Below are 10,630 nucleotides of genomic sequence, written 5' to 3'. Positions count from 1 at the left end.
TTGAAATTTGTCGGACACATTGGCAAGCTGCAAATTCTCTGGCAGACGCTGAAAGCTGCATTCTTTGGGCAGAGTTTTTTTCTCCTCCTCAGAGAATTCTGTTTTTCTCTTCCCTTTCAGTTGGTTAAACATTTAGGATAACTTCCTGTCTTTAAAATCAACTGCTTATAGACATGAACCGTGTTTACCAAAGCCCTCCACAGCAACACCTAGATAATGTTTGGTAAGATAACTGGGTCCTATGACCTGGCCAAACAGACACAGACTAACCAATCACACCTAGCTGCAAAGATTGCCCTCTTCTAGTTAAGAGGTGTTTTTGTTTGGTTTGGTTTTTAATATGGCCAGAATATGCATCTAACTTTCCAATAGTGGTGTCCTGATAAGAGCCTAGATTATTTGTCTGGTTTTGTCTGTCATGCAATGGGTTCAAACTCACCATGTAGCTGGCCTTGAATTCTTGGTCCTCTTGCCTCTCCCTCCCAAGTGCTAGGATCAAAGGCATGCAACCATCATGCCAGCCTCGACACTATCTTGCTTATTACTATTTCAGGTCTCATCCAAGACACTGTTGGAAAGCAATAGAATTTATGGCTGAGGGTAATTATTTGCATTAAGACCCTACCACATATATCTTCCCCAAAATGTCAGTGTTGAACACTGTTAAAATATAAGAACTTCACAGTCAATGACGGGGCTACCGTGCCGTGGGAGCTCCAAGCAGACCTGCTAGGGAGAGAGAAGATGCCGCTGGTGGCGTTCTGGTTTTGACCAGGACTCCTTCTGACTCACAGGAAAATCCCTCGGAGCCCTCTAATGTCTAGGCGCCAGAACTCTTAATGGCTGTGCTCCCACAAATTAGCATCCAGATGTGTCGGTTGATTGTTTATCACTTAAGACTCTTGAAAGTAACTTTTCAGTAATGACATAAGTTCAAAACACCCACCTTATTAAGAGAAACAGGAGCACATGCGGTGGAAAGCACCCAGCCCTGCTCTGGGGAGGCTGATGTAGAACAGTGTCTCAGCCTGGGCGTTCAGGGCCAGCATGCACACCAACACAGACTTTTAAAACTTTTACTATTTTTAAAAAAGTAATGACAAAGGAGCACTTACTATTAGGAAAGGTCAGAGGAAATAGTATTTGGGAGAAATAGCGCCTCAGTCATTTTCCAGGGTGCTCAATAGTTACTGGTGTGTTTATGGAAAACTATGTGAATTTCCCCATTAACAGAGGGTGGGAAAGCACTGGAAATGCCGATGTCTGGCTGTGGCCAGATGACTACAGTTGGCAGAATAATGCTCCATTCCCTAAACTCTGTAAAACATAGGTTGTTGTGAACTGGAAGCAGACCAAGAAAAAGTCTCTAATATCATTTTAGCTAATATTAAGTGTGATAGCTGCCTGTAATCTTGGCAGTTACAAGCAGGCAGGAAGGAGAACCGGACAGTGAAGCACACAGCCTCTCTTGCTTTCCCTCCTGTGATAACGATCCTCCTCCTGACTGACTGGCACCTTAAGGGTGGAGGAGATGGAGGGTCAGACACAGGATATAACTTCAGTTTGGTCTGCCTAGCTTCCTTTTGAAGTGCCCCTGGAGGGAACAGAGGTGGAAATTAACAAACTGGAAGGGGCTTCTGAGTCAGTCCTCTTATGTGTTCCCAGTAGCTCTGCACACCCTGCAGGTTGACTGCCCTCAATTTCCTTTAGGCAGAGAAGTTTAGATTCACCAGGAAGTACCATTTCTTTCTTATGTGTGCTTGTGCGTGTGTGTGTATGGGGGGGAAGTTGAAGCAGGAGATCTACCAAACACACTTTGGTCAGACATGTCATCATGGCACCCAATATATTGTGTCCTTGCTTTTAAACAAACCAAAACATTTTTTAAAAGAATCACTTCTCTCTCGTGGAAGTTCTGTGTCCTGTGTCCATAAATGTTTTTAAAGGACATTTTAAAACTTAGGAGGAAGCTAAGAAGAAAATGTGTTTATTTCTTTGTTAGTAAGGGGTTTTTCCTGAGAGTTCCTTCTGTGTTATTTTCTGCATATATTCCCCAAAGTAGAGAGACTCTAATACACTCCTCTCACCCTGAGTTTCCTCTCTGTTCATCCAACCAGTTGGAGAAATAACGTCCATGTTGGGGGGGGGTTGCTTTGAAATAGTAATGTCAAGGGACTTCTGCAAACAACAACAACCAAACAAACAAACAAAAACAACACAAAAAAACAAAAACACAAAAACAAATCAAAACCAAAAAATATAGACTTGCACTGCTGGTCAGAGGATTGGGTAGTGGAAACAGCACACTAACCAGGTCCAAGGGCTCTGAAAAGCCTCTGGTCTGGGTTTTACCTCTGTGGGCCTCAGGAACAATCACAGAATCTAGGCAGAGAGATTGTAAGCTTTTATTTTTCTTTAAAAAACAAAACAAAAAACAAAAAAACATAAGTCCCCGGAGGAGACCAGATTGTGCCTCTTGATGCCCACCTAGCTCACAGCCTCTGCCTTAAAGTGCACACACCTGCAACAACTCGATGACATGGACCTGCAGGTTGGAGTCTCTTAGAGCAAGAGGACCCTGAGTTGATCCTGAAAGCAAGTTTGGGTTTGAATTGGAGACTGGGAGAGAGAGAATCCCAAGCAGAGGAGGGTCAGGACAGGCCTCAGCGTGACTAGGTCCCAGCCTGTGCTGCTCTGGCTCTGGCAGCAAGCCTTCATTAAGAACTTTTGAACTGACAAGAAAATTAATCTCCCATTCAGTAAGTTAAAATTCAACTCTCTCCTCCCTGTCACTGCCATCTCAAGGAAAGACTTCGTCCTTGTACCTGTCCAGGAAGTGACAAGACAAGCAGAAAGGGAAAAGGTAACAGCTTCCTCAACAGCTGAGGCTACTGTTTGAATAACCAATGTTCTAGTATTGTATGTGTTAGTTTTCTCCTTAAAATGCAAAGCAGACACACACACACACACACACACACACACACACACACACACACTCACTCACCCACATTCCTGAGTTATAACTTCCCTGTTCCATAGTTTCCAGAAGGTTCTGACCTGAGGCCTTTAAATATGATGTAAACAGCTAAAGTAAGTGCAGGGACCCTCCTCTCTGCCTTCCCTCCCCTCTGCCCTCCCTCCCCTATGCTTTCCCACCCCTCTGCCCCCTCTCCCCTCTGCTGCCCTCCCTCCCCTCTGCCTTTGCTGCACAGGAGAGAATTTGTCACAGCATTGGAAAATGTTTTGCTGTTTCCTTTCTGGTGGCCCAGGAATCCTGTCAGTCACTGTCTCCTTCCCCTTCTTTGCCCAAATGATTAACTCAGTTCATCTCACCTGCTTTGTCACCTTCACAAAATCCACCTCTCTGGGGAAAGCTTTCTCATTTTCCAGTCACACCTGGTCTGGCAGCAGACCCTGCAGGGCTGGAAAGCCACAACAGATTGTTCAAGAAGAAGAATCAAACCCTTCATGGTCCAGCCTCTGGGTCTGCCAGCCAAGGAGGATAGGTAATCTGTCTGCGAGTAAGTAGCAGGAATATGAAGAGCTGTACTCCAAGCTTGGTCCTGGCTGTGGTTTTTCCCTTTGTCTGGGAGGTTTAGAATGATGTGAAACTCTCTAGATAGCATTCCAAGTGTCTAGAACCTGGAGTCTTTGAATCTACACTAATACGAGCCTTTTGCAAGACATTTTAACACTGTGTTAGGGTATAAAGCACACTTAATGTGGTGCCTAGATGCCCTGGCGGAATAAGTTGCTATTTAAGACTGAATAGGTCAAATAGCCCCCCTCAAAAGTCCTTAGTAGGCATTTTAGTGCTTCATGTGAACTGCAGACGGACACTGGGTGGTGCTCCCTGTAGCACACTTGATTTACACCCGGACACTTGGTGGAGGGGCTGGGTGTGTGGCAGCGTGAGGAAGGGTCCAAGTTTACTGATGTTCATACATATATATTTTTTTGGACAATATGCTCGCTGGCAATGCAATTTAACAACTCGTTTCCAAATCCCTTCTTGGTAAAGGAATCCAGGTTACATAATCAAGGAAAACAAACATGTTGCCACCTAGCAGGAGCTAACATGTTCCACTGCCTGATGGGCTGAGGTTGCTAAGCCAGCAGCCGGGCTCCTGCAGCAGGGAGAAGAACAGGAGAATGAAGGCTTGTCAGTGTGGATAAGGATGCCGCTTAGTCATAATAACAGACAATAAGTCACCTTTCTGGAGTTAGCCCACGGTAACTCGGGACGTTGGGCTGACGATTTAGTTGCGCATTTACTGCTAATTAGGGCTGGATGATCATTAGCCTATCTGAGCCATTCTTTATATTGGATGGTCTCTTCTGGGCATACAACTCACCTGGGTCCTTCCCAGCCAACACATGGTACTCATCAACCGCGACATTGTGGCAACCTTTCCTGGACACTGTCCCATGGTCATGAGAGGTGAGAAGCATTACCAGAGCTGTGTGTATACAGAAGCTACCTACACATTCCACTGAAGAAACCTGAGATTTGGGGGTTCATCTTTTTTCTTTCAGGTGGGATTATAGATAAAAGACTCAAGACACTGGATTTTAATCTGTGGTAACTGGTTAAAGAGCCACATACAGACTCTTTATAGAACTGGGCTTCAGGTTCCCAAAGTCAACACAAAGTTGTGGGGCTGACGAGGTGACCAGACATCGACAGAGGTGATGTTCCTAGTTCACACAGTTGGACAGGTTAGATGGTTATGCCTCGGGTAAAACATTGACCTAAATTTCTATTTTCAACCCAGAAGTGAAATAAAGGAAACAGCCTGAGTCATGAAGTCAGGCAACCACCACCCCCGCGTGTAACCTTCCCAGAGATGAAGTCACACACCCTGTAAGCTTCCTGAGTGGAGAAGCCACCTTAGTCCTTCCAGCAGAAATGACAGGGCCTCAGAAGACACACTAGGTGCGGAAGAACCAGAGCTTCCTTCCTTCTGGGGTTTATTTACCTTGAGGTTTGGTTCTGAGGGCTCCTTGGAGATTGTTTACATATCTTCATAACAACCCTACTAGGTGGAGGGAGGATGGCTAATGCACTTAGTGTGTGTTGAAGCTGCTACACTGTGGGGCAGTGGCACTGGCACCTCTGGTCCTGGCTTTCACTCCATTCAGGTGTCCAGAAGGCAGAAAAAGCATGCGCGGCGTCTGTTTACACACCTCAACCCACGCTCTAGGTTTTCTTTCTTTCTTTTTTCTTTAAAGATTTATTTTATTTTATTTTATTTTATTTTATTTTATTTTATTTATATGGGTACACTGAAGTTGTCTTCAGACACACACCAAAAGAGGGCATCAGATCCCAGTACAGATGGTTGTGAGCCACCATGTGGTTGCTGGGAATTGAACTCAGGACCTTTGGAAGAGCAGTCAGTGCTTTTAACTGCTGAATCATCTCTCCAGCCCCCTACGTTTTCTTACTGCTAGAGCTGTTTAGACACAGGGTGTTGCTTTGTGGCCCATGCTATCCTAGGACTCGCTAGATAATCTCACTCTTCCCATGACAACCTACTAAGTGCTAGGATTACAGGTGTGTTTTGCCATGCTCTCCTGAATACATACTTACCCTTGGTGTTCTCATGAGACCACGCAAGGAACTCTGCATTCATTTAATTTCTAGCTTCTCGCCTTTATCCCTGATGCCACCTCCAGGCATGCTAGGAGCCTGCAAGGTTCTTTAACTTAGATTCTAGCAGGTAGCAGATCACCAGGATTGACACACTAGACAGCCACTAGAGGCAGTAACTACAAATAGTTGTCCTGTATCACTTGGGATGGGTTTGAGTTGTCTCGAGCTATCTGTAGGAGGTCACATTTCATCACCAACATTCTCAAGGTGATCCTTAAAAAGGAGACATAAGGGGACTGGGGAGATGGCTCAGTGGGTAAAATGCTTGCCATGTCTGCATGAGCTCTCAAGCCGGGACCCCCAGCACCATACAAAATCTGAGCATGACAATGTATATGACCCTAAAGCTAGGTTGGAGACAGGAAGATCCTGGAGCCTACTTACTGGCAGGTCAGTCTAACCAGTAAGTGAGCTCCAGGTTCAGTGAGAAAGGTTCTGTCTCAAAAATAAGATGGAGAATAATAAAGGAGGTTACCTACCTGAATACACAGACATACAGACACACAGACATACAGACACACACACACAAATAAAACAAATCTTTAAAAGGAAGAGGGAAGTGTTGGCTGTACAGCGTGAAAAGGTAAGGAGTACTCAGGGCCACTCCAGACGTAGCCACGGGTTCCATGTGACGCTCTGTTGACTGCATATGGATCCCACACTACCAAAAAAGCCTGGGGCAGAATGTAGAAAGACAATGTGATTTACTAAGTATCCTGGCTTGCCCAGCTAATAATAATGACATGTCATTCAAGCAACAACTCTGGAACATGTTTAACTGGAGAGATGATGGGAAATTTATGCAAACTGACAAACCAGCCTGCCTCCATCTTGAGCTTGAAAGTCATCTTAGAGGGAAGACAAACTAGATTCATTCCTATTTATGATTAAATCTGCTTGGCAAGGAATGGGCTATGCCCCACCTGTAACCCTTACTGCAAATGGTTCTGCACTGCCTGGTCCAAGAAATGACAATCATGCCTTTGTTTCAAAAAGTCCTAACCACCTGTTGTTATGACTGACTCGTTATGATTACCTTCTTATGATCACCTTGTGACCACGTCTTTGCTTCAGGAGGTTTTTATGACCACCTTATGTTTATGCTCTGATTCTGTATCCCCACCTACTTGCCTGCCAAATCCTCCATTTGGAAACCCCCTACTCCTGAGCCATAGAAACCCTTTTCTTACTCATGTCCAATGCTGAGGTCTTGAACCCTGCCTTAAGGAGAGATGATAGCCCATAAACAGGAATTTTAAAAAAAAATGTTTTAACTACTTTGGCCACTGTTTGGGTTGGTGATCTTTCTCCTCGCATCTGTGGGATTAACAAAACAATGGGAATAAGGCTCTTCTCTGCTAACTGCATGGGCACTGTATGGATTTTAGAATTCCAGAGCAATCTTTAGCCAGAACTCTCTATGGTCTTAGATTAATCATCTTAAAAATTCGTTTTCCATCCAGGAGTGGGGTTCCCTGTAATCTCAGGACCTGGGCTGTAGACAAAACCCTGTATCCAAAGCAAAACAAAAACTTCCCACACCGTTCCTCAGGACTCTGAGGTTATTGCTGGCTTGGGCTTAGGAAGATTCTTTGCCCTTGACTCCAAGGTGGTTAATCACTTGGGTATAACGGCTCAGAACATGCTGTGCTTTAGACATGATGGTTATTGAAAGTGAGGTGTACACAAACCAGTGTACACCTTCAGCTCAGTCCAGGATAGCATCATGGGCATGTCTTTCCATCTGCCCAGTGTGGCCATGTCATTCTCTTTCAGAAAAGCTGGATTTGGAGACCACTTCCTTTGAGGCACAGGTTTCCAACCAACAAAGAAAAATAACGTAAAAATAATTTTTAAATTTTGTTTCAAATTTAAAACATTTTCAAAGGTAGCACCAGGCAAACTTTTCTTCTCTTCAAAACTCTACTGAAAAATTTTAAGTTAGAAATATTCTTTATATGGTGCTGGGGGTGGAAAGGGAATGGACACGATTATGCAAATACTCTACTTGTGAGGTGCATCCTCAAGCATTTAAGTTATTTACTCTATAGAAAATACACAAATCGTGTTTAGAGTTTCTGTGCTTCCACAAGGGTGATTTTTTTTAGGGGTTTTTATTTTTCTATTTTCAGCTACTTGTTTCTTTAGGGACAAGATTTTAGTAAGTAGGACTATACAGGCTGTTGCCTTCTCTTTCCCCTCCTTTGAACAAGTGAATGTTACTGTAGAAAGAGGACAGACAGGAAGAAGGAGGAAGGAAGAAGGAGGAAGGAAGAAAGGAAGGAAGGAAGGGAGGGAAGAAGGGAGGGAAGGAGGGAGGGAGGGAGGGAGGAAGGGAGGGAGGGAGGAAGGAAGGAGGAAGGAAGGAGGAAGGAAGGAGGAAGGAAGGAAGAAGGAAGGAGGAAGGAAGGGAGATACTGCACGTGAGACCAGGCTCTTGGCTGAAACCTTCTGTGGCACAGAGCCATCTAGTGGTGGGAAGAAAAAGGGGCGTCGAAAGTTTAGGTCCCTTTGTGAGGACTTTGCATCTCTGAGTGGTGCTGTTCTTTGTTGTTTTGGTTTTTCTTTTCTGTTTTTGTTTTTTTTTCTTTTTCTTTTTTGTTTGTTTGTTTGTTTTTGTTTTTCGAGACAGGGTTTCTTTGTATAGCCCTGGCTATCCTGGAACTCACTCTGTAGAACAGGCTGGCCTCGAACTCAGAAATCTGCCTGACTCTGCCTCCCAAGAGCAGGGATTAAAGGCATGCGCCACCGCTGCCCAGCAGTGCTGTTCTTTGTAACCAGTTTACCCAGAATACACAGAGATAATGAATACTTATTTTTGTAATAAAATGTATTTAAACCACATTTCTTTGTTGAATATTTGCTATTAATTCCCAAGACCCTCTTTTTTTTTGTTTTTTGTTTTTGTTTTTTTTTCGAGACAGGGTTTCTCTGTGTAGTCCTGGATGTCCTGGAACTCACTCTGTAGACCAGGCTAGCCTCGAACTCTCGAACTCAGAAATCTGCCTGCCTCTGCCTCCCAAGTGCTGGGATTAAAGGTGTGCGCCACCACCGCCCGGCTCCCAAGCCCCTCTTAGCACCTTTCTAAATTAATCTTTTCTTGAAATTAATTTCTAGCCCACGAAATGCTCAACCTTGTCCTGCGGAAGTCTAGATATATATACTACAAGCACAGAAACTTAAATCCTAATCTGAAAGTGGGGCAAATGCGAGCAAAGCCCTAGTGGTGTATTTCTGACTTCCCAGAGAAGGATATCAGCGACACAGCAGGCTGAAGCATTTTTGCAGCACTGGGAAGCCTGGCCTCAGTCCTCACGTGTGGAAACGGAACGCTGTCTGTCTGCTTTGTGTTCTCCTCCAAACAGAGAACAAGATAAACCTGAGGAGAAGAAGCTTCTTTTGTGATAATCCAGGAAGCAAAGTGCTGAGGAGAAGCAAGTCCCCGGAGAAGTCAACAGAAGGGTCCCTGTCAGGACTGCTGTAGTGAGCATCTGGGTTGCTGCTTCCTTGTCTCCATACTGCACGTGGGAAGGACACCACCTCTCAACCCTACTTGCTGAGGATCTCCTCAGGAAGTTATAACTGCTCATCACTTCCAGGTTGTGCTTGGCACTGGTAAAACAAGCTCCCTTAGTATCCAAGAAAGTTCTGGAGACGCCTAAAGACCTGTGGCTTGCACTTCATGGCATGGGGTACTGTATGATACTCTGTTCTCTGACATGATATGACATTATCATTTTCACCCCGTCAAGACCCTCACAAAGTCTGTCTTACTAGCATGTCCTCACAGGAGAAGGGAGAGAGAGAGAGAGGGCCATTAGATCCTCACCTGAGGTACAGCCACCTTCTCGTTTCAGCTCCATTTCTAACTGCAAGTACTCCCTCCTGGCCGCACACAGTCTTGTGAAGGCAATGATTCTAGAATATGTGGAAGCTGGAGGGCTGACTAGAGTAGGACTTCCAGAGATGGAGTTTGCTGAGTCCTCACCCTTGCTGTGTTCAGTGATGCGACTGCTCAGGTAACCGGTTCTCTTGTAAGCAATCCCTTACTTGAGGTCTTTGAACCAGCAAATCAACAAACCAAATTGTTCAGTTAACCAGTTGTTAGTGAACCAAATGGGTTCAGTATGCTGGACTCACAGAGAGATCTTTCTTTGGTCTGTCAGTGTCCTATCTGTGGTGGACACACACTTCTGTGGGTCTCCCACGATGCTCATGCAACACTCTCTCACACAGCAGCTTGGCACACCTTTGGCTAACACCACTTGGGCCATGAGGATGTCACAAAATTGTTGTCTATAGTTTACCTCTCATCCTGTCTAGATCCATTTGTGTCTGCGTTAAGTTCACGCTGTCACTGTACTGACTTATGGGCCTAAGCTGAGGAGACTTTGCCGTAGAGACCTGGAGGGGCTGGGAACCTGGATTGGCAGGTAAAAATGTCTGCCACAGGAGCCTGACAATGTGAGTCCTGGAACATGCATCAGAATCCTGATCGGTGGTGCATGTTTGTAATCGCAGCATTTTTACAGAAATGTGGAAGGTAGAAGTGGGAGAATCATCTAGAATTCCAAAGGCCAGTGATCCTGTAGTCCACAGCACAGCAGAAACAAGAGAGACATACCCTAACAAGGTAAACAGTTGGAGTGGACACATGTGCACTGTGGCACGCGTGTACCCCTCCACCCAATACAATGTCTGCCGTTTATTTATGTATTTATTTCTAAACATTCTAGACTTTGTATTATTTTATGTGCATAAGAGTTTTGCCTTCATGTGTATCTGTGTACCACAAGTGCTGGTCCTCAAAGAGTTGCTGAGCCTCCACGTGGGTGCTGGAAATTGATCCTGGGTCCTTTGCAACAATGGCAAGTGCTTTTAACCACTGAGCTAATTCTCCAGCCCCGTCCCCATACAACATTTCAAATAAAATACTGAGAGAGAGAGAGAGAGAGAGAGAGAGAGAGAGAGAGA

The sequence above is a fragment of the Grammomys surdaster genome, unplaced genomic scaffold, assembly GCF_004785775.1.
Source record: "Grammomys surdaster isolate TR1022 unplaced genomic scaffold, NIH_TR_1.0 130, whole genome shotgun sequence".
Classification (NCBI taxonomy): Eukaryota; Metazoa; Chordata; class Mammalia; order Rodentia; family Muridae; genus Grammomys; species Grammomys surdaster.
The sequence above is the reverse complement of the archived record's forward strand: the minus strand, read 5'-3'. Positions refer to the sequence as shown.